The sequence below is a fragment of the Palaemon carinicauda genome, chromosome 41, assembly GCF_036898095.1.
Source record: "Palaemon carinicauda isolate YSFRI2023 chromosome 41, ASM3689809v2, whole genome shotgun sequence".
NCBI lineage: Eukaryota > Metazoa > Arthropoda > Malacostraca > Decapoda > Palaemonidae > Palaemon > Palaemon carinicauda.
In genome coordinates this window covers 8,457,282-8,476,466 of record NC_090765.1, presented here as the reverse complement: position 1 = coordinate 8,476,466, position 19,185 = coordinate 8,457,282, and the positions used below count along the sequence as shown (strand labels likewise).

Here is a 19,185-nt window from a genome sequence, read left to right as displayed (position 1 = left end):
TCCCAAGCTAGGTAGGCTGAAAGACACATCGCAAGTTGCATGGAAGGGTAAGTAACCTAACCATAAGCAGCTGAGGAAGGACAGGGCCGTTCCTCTTTCTTGGTCGCAACCCTAAGGGGGGATCATTCCCTTAGGGTAGACCGAGAAGCGATAATTACTCTGATTATGGACACGATTCCCCTATATAGAAGGGGGAGCATGGCCACACAGAGAGAATGCCCGTAGGCAGGGGATGGAGGGAGCATATAGGGGTTCCTACATTTAGGTTAGGTTAGAAAGGTACGCAATCAAACCGGTCCCCTATATGGTCCCTGAAGGCAAAAAACACTTGCATCACAGTAAACAGTATGATAAATAATGCCACTATCTTCATAACTTAACCTAGGATCACTGGAATATATCATGCATGAACACAGGTGCTAGGCAATCTGGCCTAGGGGCTAAGCTAGCAATCTAGTATGGGGTCAAGCGATGACCGGATAATAGAGCGTTAAAACACGATATATGAAGTTCTTAGCTATGAAGACTAAATAACTAACAATATCAATTAGTTAAGAGGCCGGAATAAGCTGTTCTGACTAGCTAAATCAGGCATGCAAGAGAACAGCGATGCCATAAAATGGCGTGTCCGGTAGCAGCACAGCTCCGCCACAAAACACGAAATATTATGAAAAGTATAAGTTACTTTACGGCCAGAGCTTATTTAAACAATACTGGGACCTGGTACTCAATTTTCCAGAAGAAGGCAAGGCCAAAGGTAGCGACATAATGAAGATGCAAGTCGATAAAAATCACACAAGGGGGAAATCCGTCTATGCAAGGTAGCTACAAGCAGAAGGATGGGGACGGACGTGACGTCATTTAGCAATGGCGCCCGTTTGTTTACGTTTCGAGTACCAAAAGTAGCCACGGACGAGTGTAACTGTGGAACGGCTCCCCAGTTATTCTCCACCTTTCCATATCGAAGTGTTAACTCTATATGGGGTGCAGATAGCTATGTGGCGTGTTAATACATGCGTCCCCTGTTGATATACGATGTCTTAAAGGGAAACCTTTAGGATACTCGCACCAGAAGTAAGAATTCTGTGATAACCTGTGGTTTAATTCTCTGGGAATATCCTTGTAGTTAATATACCCAAGGAAGCTACCAAAAGGAACCTTCCATCAGGACGTCATGGCTTGAGCCCAAAAAAGTGCTTTTGCTAGTCATCTTGATCATTTTCATTGGAAAGTGCTCAGTACTTGTAAATATTTAGGGGTTATCGTAACTACCTGTGTCACTACCTTAGAAGAGAAAAAAAAAACATTATATGGTCAAATATATTGACACAAATAAAGGAGACTTTGCTTTTAGATTTCAAATAAGTTAAAATTTAGTTAAGTAAAGATTTTGTTACACTACAGAGGCCGAACTTCTAAAAGAAAAAATACCTATTTAGAAAAAAAAAAAGATCGTCTACTGCCGAAATATAATTACACTTCAACCTTGGTGCAGTGCAGATTAGTATTATACTTACATTTCTTAAAGTTCCAACCATTCTTACTTCCATCGTCAGAGAGGAAGTGGTTTCTGGGGTTCCAAGACAGAAACTTTATCAACAATATATTGTAAGTAAAAGGGATTTAGGCAATTACAAAATGATAGAAATATAAAGATGGTATTCACCTAAAAAACTGACAATGCAATTCACCTAAAAAAATTAACCATGTAAGAATCATATACTATCAATAGCATGTGACAAAGGAAGTTTCACTTCACCCGACCATATTGATATATAGTATATCTAACTTCAGACTAACTTCATTATTTGAAATAAAGTTGAAACATTGTTGTCTACTATCTGTGACGAGCCGAGAGAAAGGTTGTGACTCAGAGGCAGGTTGGAAACAACTGAGTTAGTTTATTAAAGAACACTCTCCTTTATATACAAAATCTCAAAGCAACAAGAATTTTCATGTTCAAATATTGACACTGTTACAGAGGAGAAAAGCAGACATGAATTTTCAGGTTCGTTTTAGTGCGAGAGGAGAGCGAAGATACAAGCACAAAATGAACTATGTACGATCGTGTGACACGGTTGGTACATGGCTCCTCCTCTAAAAATGACATACTGTATATGTTAAATAGGGCGCCCTGATCTAGAGAGGCGAACTGTAGGCGGGTCATCTGGCAGAAGATAAGCAGGTTTTAGACAATCAATGGAGACCCAGTCTTCTTTGCCCCGAATGTTTAGGAGGAATGCTTTCGGACTGCGTCGGATCACAAGGAAAGGGCCCGTGTAAGGGGGCGTTAGCGGTGGCTTGCTAGTGTCGTTGCGCAGGAAGACGTGCATTGCAGAGTGCAAGTCTGTTGGTATGTGATGCTTCGCTGGGGGCTTGTAAGTCTGGCGGCATGGAGTAAATTTTCCCATGACGTGACGTATGTGCTGGAGATCGTCGGAGGAGGTTGTAGAAGGAAAAAATTCGGCAGGGACGACCAACGGGTCGCCATACACCATTTCAGCTGCCGAGACGTCGAGGGCATCTTTAGGAGTGGTCCTTAGTCCCAGGAGGACCCAGGGAAGCTGAGTAAACCAGTTGGAATCCTTGCAGCGGGACATCAAAGCTGCTTTGAGGGTGCGATGAAAACGTTCAACCATTCCATTGGCAGCGGGGTTGTATGCCTTTTGGCAAAGGCCCATTTCCTCCATTTCGGCGAACGTCTGTTTGGCGGCTGCCAATCGTTCCGGTGCCAGACGTCTGAATTTTGGCGAAGACTGGGGGTCCCGTCGTCTTGATATGGTGATAAATACCGTGCTTGGCAGGAACCGTGGGCGTTTGGCGAAGTTCTGGACGGGAAACTTCCGGGTACGACGTGAGGAGGTGGGCGTAGGCATCCGTGGGTGCGCTAATGTGGAGAGCGAGGTTAGAGGGGGCGGGTTGAAGAGGTGTCGACAAGTACGAGTCTGCGTTGACCAATCGTCGGTGGGCGACATCGACCAGAAGGTGGAAATGAGAGAGGAAATCCGCACCGAGGATTGGCAATGTGACGTCAGCAACGAGGAACTTCCAATTGAATTTACCGTTTCCGAATGATAATGTGAGGTTCTCGTAACCGTAGGTGGGTATCGCAGATCCGTTGGCAGCTACCAAGCGGACGTCGGCAAATGTAGACAGACTACGTCGTGTCTTGAAGAGTTTCCTTGGCAAAAGAGAACGAAAAGCACCCGTGTCTACCAAAAATCGCACGCCCATTCCAGCATCATGTAAAAAGAAAATATTAGAAACACAGGAGGCCACCGCCACGAGCGATGGCCTACTTACACGCTTTTTGGCCACTGACAATCCTCGGCACATTTCTTCGCAGTAGCCCCGAATCTGAAGTGGTAGTAGCAAAACTGCGGCGGATGGGAGGTAGTAAGTGGCTGTAGAAGTCGTTTGTTGGGGCACGAGCGATTGGTGGGTGGTGGGTGGTGGGCGGCTTTGTCGCTGCTTCGGCACGTCACGGTGTGGGCGTGTATGTTCTACGGCATTCATGTCAACTTCGGTTGACGTTGAATAGGCATCCTCTTTGTCAGGGGTGGAGGGGTTGATGGAGGTCTTGAAGTGGCTGTCCATTAGGGCGTCGGCTTTGGTCATCAAGACCTTTATGGGTACACTATCGACATCGGGTATGGCAGCGTGAATAGGTCCGGGTAAACGGCGTATCCAAAGGGCTCGAAGTAGGTTCACCTCACGAGGAGAGCCGTCTGCGGCAGGTTGAAGGCGAGTGATACTGGTCATTTCCCTGAGGGCAAGCGAAGCCCTTTGGTCCCCTAACGGTTGTTGCGAGAGCTGAAAAAGCTTTGCTACACGGGCGGCTGGCGACGGCGAGTACTGCTGCAGAAGGTATGTTTTGAGGACGTCATACGCTATTGGGGTGTCTCCTTGTTCACAAAGCCAGTCGGATATTTCCGGGAAGGTGTCCTCGGGTATCGCCGCGAGAACATAATCTGCTTTGGTGGTTGAGCGAGTCACGCCCTTGATGCGAAACTGGACTTCTGCGCGCTGAAACCAAGCAAACGCCTCTCCGCTGGCGAACAGTGATTGATTGATTGATTTAAAGTTTTCAGGCATCCTGACATCTGAGGTCATTGACGCCGGTAACATTTAATTTATGTATACCAAAATAAAAAATAAAAAAAAAAATAGAAAATAAAAGAGTATTCAATTAAAATCATAAAAGTTGAATGTCATAAAGGTTAAATAGTTTCCAGAAGACCTGCTTCTGAAATAAATCTAGAAATACCACTTGCATGGTAGGACACATCATTTCCAAGAATCTTGGCAAGGATGAACCTGCCATCCTCACCTCGAGCCTCAAACAAATATCTATTCCTTAAGTTGTTATAATTGGGCCATTCGGTCAACAAATGCCTTACTGTTAGAGGTACTAAACAGTCGTCACAATACGGTTGGTGTTGTCCCTTCAGCAGAAACTCGTGTGTCAACCGAGTGTGGCCAATACGGAGACGACAAAGAGACGTCTCCCATTTTCGGGGCATCATATTATACCTCCAAGGAGATATGTCTTTTTTTACCTCTCGCATTTTATTCCCATCTAGGATATCCCATTGCTGTTGCCATTTATTGCAAACCAATTTCTTGATGTCAGGTAAGAAATCATTACAGGGAATGGGATACCTTCTTGGCAGCAACTCGGATGCAGCCTTCTTAGCCAGTGAATCTGCCTTCTCATTCCCAGACACACCTACATGTGCTGGAACCCAACAAAATTGAACTGTTATACCTCTCCGTCCAATAATAAAAAGCCATTCTAAAATCTTTAAAACTAGAGGGTTATTAGAATTAAAAACTTCTATAGCTTGAAGGACACTCCTTGCATCACTAAAAATTGTAAAATTACCCTCCTTCTCCAACGCTATTTTCTCAATAGCGGTTAATATGCCATACAGTTCGGCAGTAAATATGGAAGCGGTCAGAGGAAGTGCACTTCTACAATTAAAACCATTACTATGTACTCCAAATCCAACGCCAGCATCAGATTTGGAGCCATCAGTATAGATAAAAGTTGATCCTCTATGTTCTTTAACATGTTCATTAAAAAGACACCTGGCTTCTAGGTCTGACATATTCTTCTTATCTCCAATAAAATATTTACAAAAAGATATCTCTGGTAACTTCCATGGAGGTGTTGATGATACCTTGAATGGAAGTACCTTATTTCTAATCATATCCAGACTATTTAATAATCGTTTCACCCGAAAGCCATAAGGTTGGGGAGATTTTGGGTGCAACTCAAAGTATGATGCGTGTCTTACAAGGCTTGCAGTCTGAAAGGCTAGAGAGTTAGGGAGTCTTTGCAATCTAAACCAATACCGAATAATGGAAGACATTCAGTAAAGGTCTAGAGGTAACTCTCCTGCATCAACAAGGAGACTTGGGATAGGCGAGGTTTTAAAAGCTCCAGTAGACAATCTAATACCTGCATGATGTATCGAGTCTAATATTTTTAACCGGCTTGGGGTGGCTGAAGAATATATTTCACAACCATAACTAATTTTGGAAAAAATCAAGGCCTTGTATAATTTTAAAATAGTATTGCGGTCTGCCCCCCATGATGTATGGGACAATACTTTTAAGATATTCAGAGCTTCAACACATTTAGCTTTTAACGCTTTTAAGTGAGAAACTCATGTAAGCCTACAATCAAATATCAAACCTAAAAATTTAGCTTCTCTTGCACATGGTATCCGTTGACCTTTAATGTATATATCCGGGTCTGGATGTACTCCCCGGATACGACAAAAATGGACAATGGTAGTTTTACTTGTCGAGAACCTAAATCCATTCATGTCAGCCCACTGGATAATTTTATCAATAGAGAGTTGGATTTTTCTCTCAACCATTGCCATTCTAGTGCCAGCAAATGATATTGAGAGATCATCCACAAATAATGTTGAGAGAACATCCTGGGGAATAGCTCAGGATATCCCATTAATTGCTAGTGCAAAAAGGGTTACACTCAGCACACTACCCTGAGGAACTCCTTCTTCCTGGCACTTACTCTCTGATAGAGTTTCCCCCACTCTCACTTGAAAAACTCTACGTGAAAGAAATGCCTGAATAAATAATGGCAGCTCTCCTCTCAATCCGATTTCATGAATGGTTTTAAGTATACCATATCTCCATGTGGTATCATATGCCTTTCCAAGGTCAAAAAATACTGTAACATGGTGCTGTTTGGAAGCAAAAGCTTCACAAATAGAAGACTCAAGTCGTATCAACACATCAGTCGTTGAGTGCATTTTTCTGAATCCACATTGAATCGATGATAAAATACCTTTCTTTTCAAGGTACCACATCAGCCTTGCATTGACCATCTTCTCCATGATTTTACATAAACAAGATGTCAATGCAATAGGACGATAGTTTGCTGCTAAAAACTTGTCTTTACCGGGTTTTAAAATGGCTAAAATAATGTCTAGTTCCCAAACACTTGGGTAACTATGATCATGCCATATTCTATTAATAATGCTTAAAATAAATAGCTTGGTATTAAAATGTACATGTTTAATCATTGCATATGGAATTCCATCGGGTCCAGGGGCTGTATCATTGCAATGAGCAAGTGCGGAATCAAATTCTCTTTCAGTGAAAGGAGAATTATACGACTCTTCCCTTCTTGTTGCAAAATTTTAAATTTTCTTTTCTTCAGTGCTCCTATACTGGTGACCAGGGGCTCCTTCACACTTGCTGGATACATTTGAAAAATAATTAGCCAGGGCATTGCTAACTTCATTTGCTTCAGTTACATACTGGCCATTCACCTTCAACACTGGTGGTGGGTTGGGGGTGAATTTGCCAGCTATCTTTTTTACTTTCCTCCACACAGAAGATGGTGGTGTTCTACTGTTAATGGAGGAAACAAAAGACATCCATGACTGGCGCCTTGCTTATTTCATGGCACGACGGAACTGTGCTCTACATTTCTTGTACATAATTAAATTCTCATCAGTTCTGCATCTACGCAATCATGTTGGTGAACAGTGAAAGTTTCAATGCGGCAGCCACAGCGCCAACTTCTGTAGAGTCCGTCATAGTACCAACGATGGAGGGGCGAGGGGGGTGGAGGTGGAAGGCGGTGGGAGCGAGTCTACTTCCGGGGTCACCAATGTGACGAGCCGAGAGAAAGGTTGTGACTCAAAGGCAGGTTGGAAACAACTGAGTTAGTTTATTAAAGAACACTCTCCTTTATATACAAAATCTCAAAGCAACAAGAATTTTCATGTTCAAATATTGACACTGTTACACAGGAGAAAAGCAGACATGAATTTTCAGGTTCGTTTTAGTGCGAGGGGAGAGCGAAGATACAAGCACAAAATGAACTATGTACGATCGTGTGACACACGGTTGGTACATATCAGTCACCCAATTTTCTCACACACAGCACAAGGTCTGGGACGTTCGGTTACTTCCGGAGGAATTTTATAAGCAATCTCGTTTCCATATATGCCCATATGCACGTTACCCAACATAATTTTACTAGGGTATCTCTCCTTTAAAAGATTATGGGCCATTGCAAATTCTCATAACTCAAAAGCCTAAACTTGGGTACCTCTGCTCTGAAATATGTGGAGCCATTGAAAATTCTCTCAAAGTTTTTTTACGTTGATAATTGTGCTCTGAAAGATATTTATCAACTGCAAAATTCTTTTAAGCCCATGGGTTAAAACAACAAAACAACAGTGGTAGTTATACACATTGGGCATATGAAGAAAAAGAGTAAAAATGCCCTAATCAATTTAAGCTATTTTTCAAGCCAACAAAATTCTGTATAACTCTGCTGTAACATGAGAGCATTAGAAAAATTATACATTTATATTTAGAAGTTGTTACTTGTTCCAAATCAAAAGCCAACAGTCTCCCAAACAGTCTGTAGAAATGAATTCACAGTAATCAGTGGTTCATTATTGTTGTTTTGGATGAAGACTAAAGTTTGTCGATCTGGTTCCTACGTTTTATATAACATTACTTCAGAAACAATTTAATACATTCACACATTTACATATATGAGCCTTTAGGTTCACAAGCAATGTTGCCCTAAGGTCAAAGATTATTCCTATATAGCTCGTTGTTTTCAATAGGAACCGCTTGACATTTTACATTTTGATTAGGGTCAAAGTATACTGCTATGATATGGAAAATCTTGGATGGCATAAAAATGTTCCATTCATAAAAAAATAAAAAATAACTGTCTAACTTGGAGAAAACTAAAACCTATTATCAACCCATTTAATTGCCAAAGCAACTATTCAACCGTAAATTCAATCTATTATTGCCATTGATAAGAATATTGGATAACTAAATCAACTATATTCCTGTTACTTACCTAACATAAGATGTTGACTTCTCACTTACAACTGAACGGGTCATGTTTACAGCTTGGCTACCAGAAAGAAGCTGCGCTTGTTATTTAGTGAGCAAGTAGCATTGTCACAAGCAAGCATTAGCACCGGTTCTCAGTAATTACATGACATTGGTTGCCAGATGCTTTTCTGCCTTAGAGATGCTGTGGCGTGTTCAAGACAGCTTGAACCCTACACAAATTCTGTACTTTGCAAGTATTGTAGGAACGTACGTCCTTAAGCAGGGGGGATTTTTTTTTTTTTTTTTTTTTAACAATTTGGTGTAATTGGACAGTTCTTAGAGATCACCCAGCGACCAATTTCATAATCATTATTTTTGGGCTCAAGCCATGACGTCCTAATGGAAGGTTCCTTTAGTAGCTTCCGAAGGGTATATATGACTACAGTGATATTCCCAGAAAATCAAACCAAAGGTTTCACAGAATTCTAACTTCTGGCGCGAGTACCTTTAAGATTACTCTCAAGGGTATCGTATATCATCAGGGGACGTATTCTTGACACGCCACAAGGCAATCTGCGCCCCGAATAGCCTTTACGCCTCGAGGGGAAATACGTGGCAGAATAGAAGGGTAAACGCAACAAAGATTACCCTGGTTCCCCTACTACAATCGTATCACAATCGCGCCAACTCCCTCTGGCGGTCATTCCTTTATCTGTAGCGACTCGCTACGGTAGTGTTCCCTGTCAATCTGACATTTTCGATCGATTTCTGGGAATCTTTATGCTTCTACGACTTCTTTCTCCATCCAGAAAGTCGAGTATTGATTCTTTACAATATGTAATTTAGTTCCAGCCTCACAATGAATTTGTGTATTTATTGTGTGCGGATCTTTGCCGATCGCCGGTGTCGCCATGGCGCTGTCGTTCTTTGTACATGTGCTATTTAGTTAGCAGAACGACATTCCGGTGTAAATAGCTTAATCATTATTATGAAAGCTATTTAGGCATTATATATTGTAAAGATATCTATAAGCATATTTTTCCCTTTTCCGTGGCGATCGTATATGTCAGAGTTTTGGTGATTTAGATAACCAAAATCTCGTCTTGTCTGGTTAGCATAACCTAGACAACATATACTTTCGTCATTTCCCCGGTTACCCTTGTGTATTGGTTATCATTCCTGGAGATCGATATCTCCTGGAATTATATTAACCGTTATTAATCTCACTAGAGATTTATGGGCAATCTCTCTTCCCTCTGAGAGTAGCCTTAGGCTACAACTCTCTGCGTCGGCCTTGAATTTCGAATTCAGGCATGACTAGCCTAGAGTTTTCTGTCTCATCCCTTAACGGCCGACGGCAAGTTTTGGGATTCGATCAGAACCTCAGAGTATTTAGTCTTTGTCGGCAGTCAGTTGACGGGGTGATTGCATTCCTCTGGCGGCGGAACTGCCGGCAAAGGAGGCTAGCCCTCCCTAGACTACACCTGAAGTGGTCGAATGTTGCCGCCACCTTCTCCCTGTGGTCTAGTAGACTAGTCCTATGCTCGCCGACCCTAGGCTATAGAGTCGTATACTCGTGTGGCCTAGGATGGCGCCAGCATTGGAACTCTGTTTCTCCCTTGTTGAGAGGAACGGCATGAGCTGCCGTCCCCTTAACTGTATTAGCACCACCTAAGCTGGAGAATAAATGATTCTCCTGCCGCTTGTGGTCGTTCCGGTACTGAAACATTGTTTCTTCAAGGTGTGTAGATCCGGCAACATTGCCGGTCCCTCCTATACCTCATATAGGACCCTTTCCCCTCGCCTCTCTGTTCTTTTACGATGGCCGAGCCATTGTCTTTCCTGTGCTGGAGTCCTGCAACCTTATCATTGCTGGTGGGTTGCCGGAGCTGGCCAGACCCCCCTCCCCCTCCTCAGCCGTCATCTGTCGGCGACTGCCGGCGACTGCCGGCGACTGCCGGCGGCCATGACGGCTGTCGGCGACTGCCGGCTTCCAGCGGCTTTGGCGGCTGTGGATGGGAGGTCCCTTTTGTCACCAAGGTTCTCCAGTTCTCCCTTGAACTGCTAGCCACAGTTTCTGTTGTCGGCGTATTATTCTGGCCGGCAGTAGACCGGCACAGATAGATACTGACTCAGTAGGTAGCATGCTGACTGTACTCGTGCTGCCGGAGGCTGGCCTACAGTAGTAAGCCGGCAATAGTACTATGGCTAAATGGAAGTGAACCTTCTTTTCGAAGAAAGGCAGTAAAATTAGACTTTTACATCTTTTATTACTGTATACATATACAGTAATAGATAGCCTTCTCTCTCTCTCTCTCTCTCTCTCTCTCTCTCTCTCTCTCTCTCTCTCTCTCTCTTTTCTAGCTTGCTAGATGCTCCGGCAATGGCTAGCTAATCCGGCAATATGCCGGCTGAACTACAGTATATGTCTATACAGGTAATCAGTATAATTGCAGTAGTGTATAGTATATACGGCAGATGAATAACTATCGTATATATTATACTAGTAGTTATTTCCAATATATCTTGGGTATCCCTGCCCAGATAATTACTGAACCCAATTCTATATTGATGGAATAATATTTCATCAATATTTTGATTTGAAATCAGTTTCTATTTACCCTGCAATATTGAATTTCGTAAAGGGCTGGTGGTGTGACACCACTAACCCCTATAGGGGAGAGCCCTTATCCCCGAGTTTCCCTGATCAGGAAACTCCCTGATTTAATATTGTAAGGGAGGTCACAGCAAATAGATTGGTTGGGATGCATAAGTATATGTCTTTTTCTGCCGGCTGAACTACGGTATATGCCTATACAGGTAGTCAGTATATTTGCAGTATAGTAAATACGGCAGATGGATAACTAACTTATATATTATACTAGTATTTATTTCCAATATATCTTGGGTATCCCTGTCCAGATATTTGCTGAACCCAATTCTATGTTGATAGAATATTTCATCAATATTCTGATTGAAATCAGTTTCCATTTACCATGCAATATTAAATTTCATAAAGGGCCGGTGGTGTGATGCCTTTAACCCCTAAAAGGGAGAGCCCTTATCCCTGAGTTTCCCTGTTCAGGAAACTCCCTGATTTAATATTGTAAGGGAGGTCACAGCAAATATATTGGTTGGGATGCATAAGTATATGTCTTTTATTTTCTGCCGGCTGAACTGCGGTATAGGTCTATACATGTAGTCAGTGTATTTGCGATATAGTAAATACGGCAGATGGATAACTAACGTATAGATTATACTAGTAGTTATTTCCAATATATTGAGTGTCCCTGTCTAGATATTTGCTGAACCCAATTCTATATTGATGGAATAATATTCCATCAATATTCTGATTTGAAATCTGTTTTTATTTACCCTGCAATATTAAATTTCGTAAAGGGCCGGTGGTGTGACGCCTCTAACCCCTAAAGGGGGGAGCCCTTATCCTTGAGTTTCCCTGTTCAGGAAACTTCCTGATTTAATATTGTAAAGGAGGTTACAGCGAATAGATGGGTTGGGATACACAAATATATGTCTTTTAATTTCTAATCAACATATCTTGGATGCGAGCTTCTGCTGTTACCGCTCCTATTTCGAAAGAATGACATTCCTTCGATACTCTGATTGTGTATCAATCCTTCTTACCTCACAGCGTTAAGCATAGAAGGGGACAGTGCATATACACTTCCTTACACCTAGGTGTTCAAACCCCTTTTCTTCAGGGAATTCCCCGGTTGGAGGAATTTCCCTATCTTAAGACTGAGGAGAAGTAACAGCATTGGCTCATAGGTTATGTGTCTCCCACTATCTCTTTTAGCTTTCTGTCCTAAGCTATTTTGTCAAAAGACGATTTTGCATATTGTTTATCGATGCGATAATCAATTGAATACTCATTTCTGTTCTCCCTTCGTTACAGGAGGGACACCAGATGATGCATTGCAGTCTTCTGCAGTTATAAAGATGAGTATTTTCACGGACATAATATATGCAGGCTCACCGCCCCCCAGCAATACTATTTCCAGAATCCCCAACCTACAAGACGGCAGTCTAGACCTGTCGAACTGCGGTTGGTTTCGTTTCGAAAGTTATCTCATAAATGGGGTTCAATTGCGAACTAGTAAAATGTGAAAACTCTACGGGAATTGGACTGAAAATTTCACTTTCTCATTGCTAAAACGGCCGATTTAGTGCTCCTTTTAAAGGTTTTTAAGGTCTAAACCCCCCCAACCCTGTCTCTCAAGATGAGGTTGCAGACACTAACGGCATTGGTGAGTCTGAGCGGGACTCGAACCCCCGACTGACAAACACCGGGCAGAGACTCCACAATCACGCCACACCTTGTAGTGAAATCAACAACAGCAGTCATTGTTTCACTGTCACATCTGACTCGGTCGCCAAAAGCCGGCAGTGTGTGCCCTTGTTCACCACCCAGTCAATAGTTGAGTTGGTATACCTTCAATTGACAGCCCGCCGATTATCGGCGGTCTGCCGACAGCCCGAGGAGTCGCCTCTGGTTCAGAGATCCGCTGACTATGCGTATAGTTTTCACCACTACCCAGTTACATTGAATACTGGCTAGGATGGGGTGACGTCTGTCAGCGACCCGCTGACAGCCGACAAGTCACTGATATGTCGAAGACATGCTAGCCATATCGATACTGAAGTACTGTGCCAGTTAACTTACCCCCAAGCACTAGCCTTGACGGTAACATGCCAGTTGTATAGGGGTATACAATACCCTGTACACCTGCAGTTTAGGACCATGTCGCAGACAGAAATCTTTGGTACATATCCATACAATAGATTGGTTTTCCAGTATGTTGTGCTTCTAAGCACAACCCCTTGCTGAGACCTACCTGATTTGGGGGATCCACTCCCCCCCCCCCCTTTTCCTTACGCTGATTCTTCATCAGCCTCTTGATTCTCATTATTAATTCCCCGGATGTAGGGCGCTACTCTATCCTTATGGACTAGAATCTTCCTTCGGCCCCTTCTTGAAAGGGGATGCCCTAGAATCAATAATTAGGAAGACCGCAGCAGTTGGCTGGAAGGATTTACACGTCTGTCTCTCTCCTCTTTTCCAGCATACTTATCCTAAGCTTTATATAATAGAAAGGAATTTTCTATTACAGTGAAACACTGAAAAGCTGATATAGGCAAACAGTCAGGTATGGCCTGAAAGGAGAACGGAAGGGTTTCTTAGTTCTCCTTAGGATGTTAAACAGCATCCCACAGTTACAATGACCGTTGTTCCACAGACGGTCAGATATATACACCTTCGGATCATGCGAAGCAAACACACGCTTCTGGTAGAAGGGAAGTTCCTCCTGGATCGCTGGACCTTCGATCCCTGGAGTCCAAGGTCTGACCAAGATGAGACTAGAATGGAAATGGACATACCTCCATCATCCTTTCCTCAACTCTTCTTATATTCAAATACCCCCAGGAAGAGTATACCTTAGAGCTCTAGAGCATACTAGCGGTGAGGAAAGTAGAGTCCATCGATTTCCAATGAAAGCGGTTTAGTGTTCACATGAAAGACTCAAGAAAACTCTGAGTCATTCTGGACTTGGTGCCACTCAACAAGTTCCAATAGAACAGCAAGTTCAGAATGTTAATCCTTCTGAACATAAGGACCCTATTCAGTAAGGGGTGTTGACAATCTAGCCAGCCCTGGAAGATGTCTATCAGCAACTTCCAGTCAGTCACCCCTCCCCTCCTACCTAGGATCCAAGTTACAGAAGATAACATATATCCTGGACGAGATTCTCGTCGGACTAGTTTCAGTCCTAGGATCTTTACAGAATTAACAGACACAGTCAAGCGAAACCAAGCCTAGAAAGAGTTCAGGTAACAATGGCCCTGGACGACAGACTGGGGTGGGCAGCACCCGAAATGACTGTCTATGAGCATCCGTGGAGATGATCCAGCCCCAGAACATCGAGGATGCAAATAACTTCAAGAAATCTCGATTCTCTCCAGCTCAGGGGCTTCAATGTTTTAAAAAATCATTGAAACCTGTAGTCACCCTACTGCCCTTTTCCCCTGGGGATGTAAAAGGAGATCACAAGGTCTGTCAAGAGACTATTGTAATCAGTCAGGATTCCATGACGCTAACAGGGAGGAGTTTCGAACTCTCTCCAGTTCACGACGATGACAGACCCAGTGGTACGTGCACAACTATAAGATGCGCTAAGAGGCTGGAGAAGATACGCATCAAACGCTCGAAGAGATCTAATAGGACCAATGATGGTCATTCCCTCTTCGCTTACCCTACAATGACCAAAGGCCACGGACCCGTGGGCCATTTTAGCCCTGTAATGGGTGGATAAACTCTCTCCACACAGATCGGACCTCCTTAGGTTGATCTGGGGCATCTAAGCAATAATGAGGTGCCGAAACTGTCGAGGATAAGGGACGTCTCATTTCATTAGGGAATGCTAGCCATCCCTTCCTTAAGGGAATGGCGCCTATCAGCAGCTCGTTTATATATGATCCGCAAGGTAACAGCGGATGCTCTTCTCGGGTTCAACCCAATAGAGTTGGAATGGTACACGGACGCAGACCCATTCCCTCCCAGAAGGGGACAAGTCCCCGAGCTGCAGATCGTTCTCTTCATCAAGAGCGTTATCAAGATACTATCTCGTTATTTAGTCCCATACGAGGACAATCTAATGGAGGTAACAGACATCATGTCTCTACATTAGAAGTGATGGACTTAGAATTCCTGTTCAGCCCATCAAATTTCCTCCGGAAGGCCCTCTACATGCTGAGATCCTTCCAGGGAAGAGGGGCTCTGTTAGCTCCCAGAAAGCCCATGAACATCCCGTTCCATGTAATGAAGGAACTGAGGCTGAGGCTAGTCCTAGTTATGCACCTAGGATTATCCAGGAGGTTCAGAAGTTTTCTGCCTTCGATTTATCACAGTACACCTGATCCCTTCATTTTATGAATCCCTTGCCCTTAACGGTTAGGAAAAAGACTGGGATCTTAAAGGCAAAATAGAATTCCTAGAAAAATACAAGTCTAATCAACGAGAAGACAATACGAGTCTTCTTGGGAAAAGTAGATTGTTTACAAAAAGAGCCCGAAAACAATCTCATGATCTGCCTGTCCTTCTCTGTCCACCCCTATATTCAGGGTCTGGCGGCCGACAGCACGTTGGCCTTTGAGGAAGGAGGCAGTGTATCCTTGGATACTATGAGAACGCTAGTTCTTCGGCCTTGTCTCCATATAAACCCTTGAGTAAGCACCAAGGGTATGGCCGACTTTGCGAGAGAGGTCACTTGATGGGATCTATGGATCCATGGACCATTAGCTCTGTGCAAGTCAGCTCCGACTAGACCTCTTCTATATGCCCTTTAAATGGATCTAACGATTGAAATCTTTAATAAATTTTCGATAACATGTGCAGGCTTAGGCTCGCAATGCCACTAAAGCCCATCTCATGGTGTTTGGACAAGGTCCTACATTATGCCTCACCTGTGAACAATGAGGATTGTTCACTCAAGCATCTAACCTAAAAGGTTATTTTTTCAGTTCGCTATAGCCTCTGAGACTAGAGTTAGTGAAATAGTGGCCCTATCCGGAGATGAGGGCCACATTTAGTGGGAGAACTGCATCTCTTTCTGATCTAACCTTTCTCGTTAAAGACGCCCTACCTACTAAGAGGTGGGGCTCCTGGAGAATCTGCCCTCTGAAGGAAGATGTCTCTCTAGGTCTGCTAGAGCGTCTAAGGTCTATCTTCATAGAACTTCGGACTTCAGGAGGAACAGCTCTTTATAGGAGAAAACTTTAGATCAAACTATCCCTACAACTGAGGGCGAATCTCACCTACCTTTTTGCGGAGCGGATCCTGACAGTACTCCTGCAGATAAAAGATCGGATGAAAGTTGCTTCATCACTGAACTTTTCAGTGTGTGGACTTTAGCCTCTTCGTTCACCTATTGATCGGAGGTTGTCCAATGCGTCTTACAGACACTATACTAAGCAAATCTATGGATTGAAGCATTATGTGGTGGCAGCAGGTGCTATTTGGACCCTGTCGTCTAGCTCTGCGATGAACAGTAAATTGATTGGGACTATCAATTAAAAGGAGAATGGGTCAGCAATTTTCGTGTGACCTCCCTTTGAATAAGTGTTGGCAAGGTAACACTAAATCTGTTCAGAATCTCAGGTGTGAAATTATACGGATACCACTAGTGCTGTGTGTACATAGTACACAGCGTTGTTAGACTATTTCATGTACAGAAATTATAAAGAAAAGTCTTGTTAAAAGAGCTTTTCTTCAGTTTGAGAGTGGCACTCATCCTTTTCCCCTTTCAAAAAGGGGAACATTAATTTCTGTGTATGTCTCTCGTATAATTTCTTTATCATGCTACATTCATTTAGCATGTAGTCATTTATTAGGAATAAATGTCTATTAAAATGCAGTTGCGTCCTAATTCGCCCAACAATTGCATGTTTAAAATACCAGAGTTCCTTAACTTATTCATGTATGTATTTCTCATATCATTGTATGCTTACAATCAATGGATGAGGACACTGATATTGGTTCCGCAATATATACAATCCTTGAGACCGTTTGTATTCTCAGTGTATACTTATGTTTGTTCATACAATATATGTTACCTTGAGGCCTTTTTCTAACGTCTAAAAATGACTCTTCCCTGCAGGGGGCAGGAAGCACTAACATTGTTATGCTTAGTGATGATGACGGATAACGGTAACGTCATTTGTCTCAATTGGCCCTTTTGGCAGTAGAAATATTGTCCCAAGGTTAAGGCACTGACACAAAACCACAGATACATTAATTCTCTGGTATGCTTCCATTAGGACGTCATGGCTTGAGCCCAAAAAACGGATTTTGAGCAAAGCGAAAATCTATTTTTGGGTGAGATGGCCATGACGTCCTCATGGACCCACCCTTCTTTTCTATGAAAAGATCTTCACGGTTTCCCCCCCTGATCTACTGTATCTGTAGCACCTTGCTCAACGCTACAAGGAATGACCGCCAGAGGGAGTTGGCGCGGTTTTGATACAATTGTAGTAGGGGAACCAGGGTAATCTTTGTTGCGGTTACCCTTCTATTCTGCCACGTATTTCCCCTCGAGGCGTAAAGGCTATTCGGGGCGCAGATTGCCATGTGGCGTGTCAAGAATACGTCCCCTGATGATATACGATACCCTTGAGAGTAATCTTAAAGGTACTCGCGCCAGAAGTTAGAATTCTGTGAAACCTTTGGTTTGATTCTCTGGGAATATCACTGTAGTCATACACAGTATACCCTTCGGAAGCTACTAAAGGAAACTTCCATTAGGACGTCATGGCCATCTCACCCAAAAATAGATTTTTCGCTTCGCTCAAAATCCGTTTATTTTCTTTTTTTAAAAGGCTTTTTTGTTTATTTCTTGCATTTCTGGAAGTACATTTGATATGATATATGGAATATGATGATATTCTCAGCTGTTTACTTGAAACTTTCTTGTAATGGATAGAGAAATTGAGAAATGCATATAATATTCTTTGAAGAAATGTATAAAATAGGGTTCTTCCATATCTAAAGCATATTGACTATAGGCAAAGTCCACACAACTTGTAAAATGTAAAATTATGATAAAAAAAAAAAAAACAATGAAAAAAGGACAACCACAAAAGAAATATACCATTTATGCTTATAAGAATAAATGAAAAAAATTATTAAAAATGCTTGTTTCTAGTAGATACTTTTGCATGACCAGCCTCTACTAATTATCTCTGCAAATAATTTGTGCGGCGAGTTCCTTGGAAAATTCACATACTGGCAAGAATGTTTGTCAGCCACTGACAGGGGAGCAAGGTTTATTAAGGATGAACTTGCCCGATATCTCATCTTCCCAGACAAGCTAATCGAGGTTTTAATTACAGAAATTAATGAAATATATAGTTTAACATCGTCTGCAGACTTTTTTCATTAGTACTCTGAACTACTGTAACTTATGACATACAAACATATAACAATATTTGTCCCTCACATACTTCAATACAGCATTCAGTTACATGAAGGTTATGGTTGGGACATGGCTCCTCTAATTGTTCTGGGAATAAAGGACTTCGGTACAAATGGTGGTTAAGAAAAGTTTAAGGCATCATAAAAAAAAAATGGAAAATTTTCGCCGACTAAAATGATGGAAATTTTCATCAATTTGCTTTATGTATATTCCAATTTGGCAGGTTCTGGACTAGTGGTTTTGTGGAATATTGGGGATGATTAGGAAATTAACTGCATTATTTGTAATAGTATCCCTATTTAATTATCCCAATTGGTAGGTTACACTATACCTCACATTCCCGATATCAGAACAAATTACTTTCTTGCAAGATGTGAATTTGGATGAATGTGAAATGGCCACATTAATTGCTGTACTCAATAACTTTAGGCAGTGGTAGCCCAACAGGTTGCACAGCTAGAAGAGAGTCATCTAATGAAATATAGATTGAATGAGGTGAAAATTGAGAAAATATTCTAAATTGAAGCTATATGACTTCATTAGGCCTACATCATTCGCTTATTAACAGAGCAATGTAATATGAAACCACCTGTATCTTGTATTGTTTTTCTCTTTGTCATTAATTGGATATTTTCATTAAAAAAAGGAGATAAATGAAAAATTATTTTTGTTATTATATTATTCAACAATAAATGAAATGAACGAAAACAAGTTATACCAAACTAAAAAAAAAAAAAAAAAAAAAAAGGCAACACTACATTTTTTACTAAATTATGTCATGAGATATGATAGGCGTACTGAGAAACTTGAATGTACCAACGCTAAACAAAAAAGGTCTTTTCCAGTT

General features: G+C 42.1%; 1 protein-coding gene across 2 annotated transcripts in view; it reads right to left on the bottom strand.

Annotated features, from left to right (window-relative positions):
- LOC137632603 (uncharacterized) overlaps window positions 1–19,185 on the bottom strand; it is a 133,896-nt gene that overhangs the window by 102,459 nt on the left and 12,252 nt on the right. Inside the window, exon 1 of one of the 2 annotated variants that reach the window (XM_068364646.1) lies at window positions 8,372–8,580. The exons of the other annotated variant lie outside the window; for it this stretch is intronic. The gene's annotated coding sequence lies outside the window, so the exon portion shown is untranslated. Of the gene's footprint in view, window positions 1–8,371; window positions 8,581–19,185 lie in introns of those variants that run through there. 2 annotated transcript variants of the gene reach the window in all.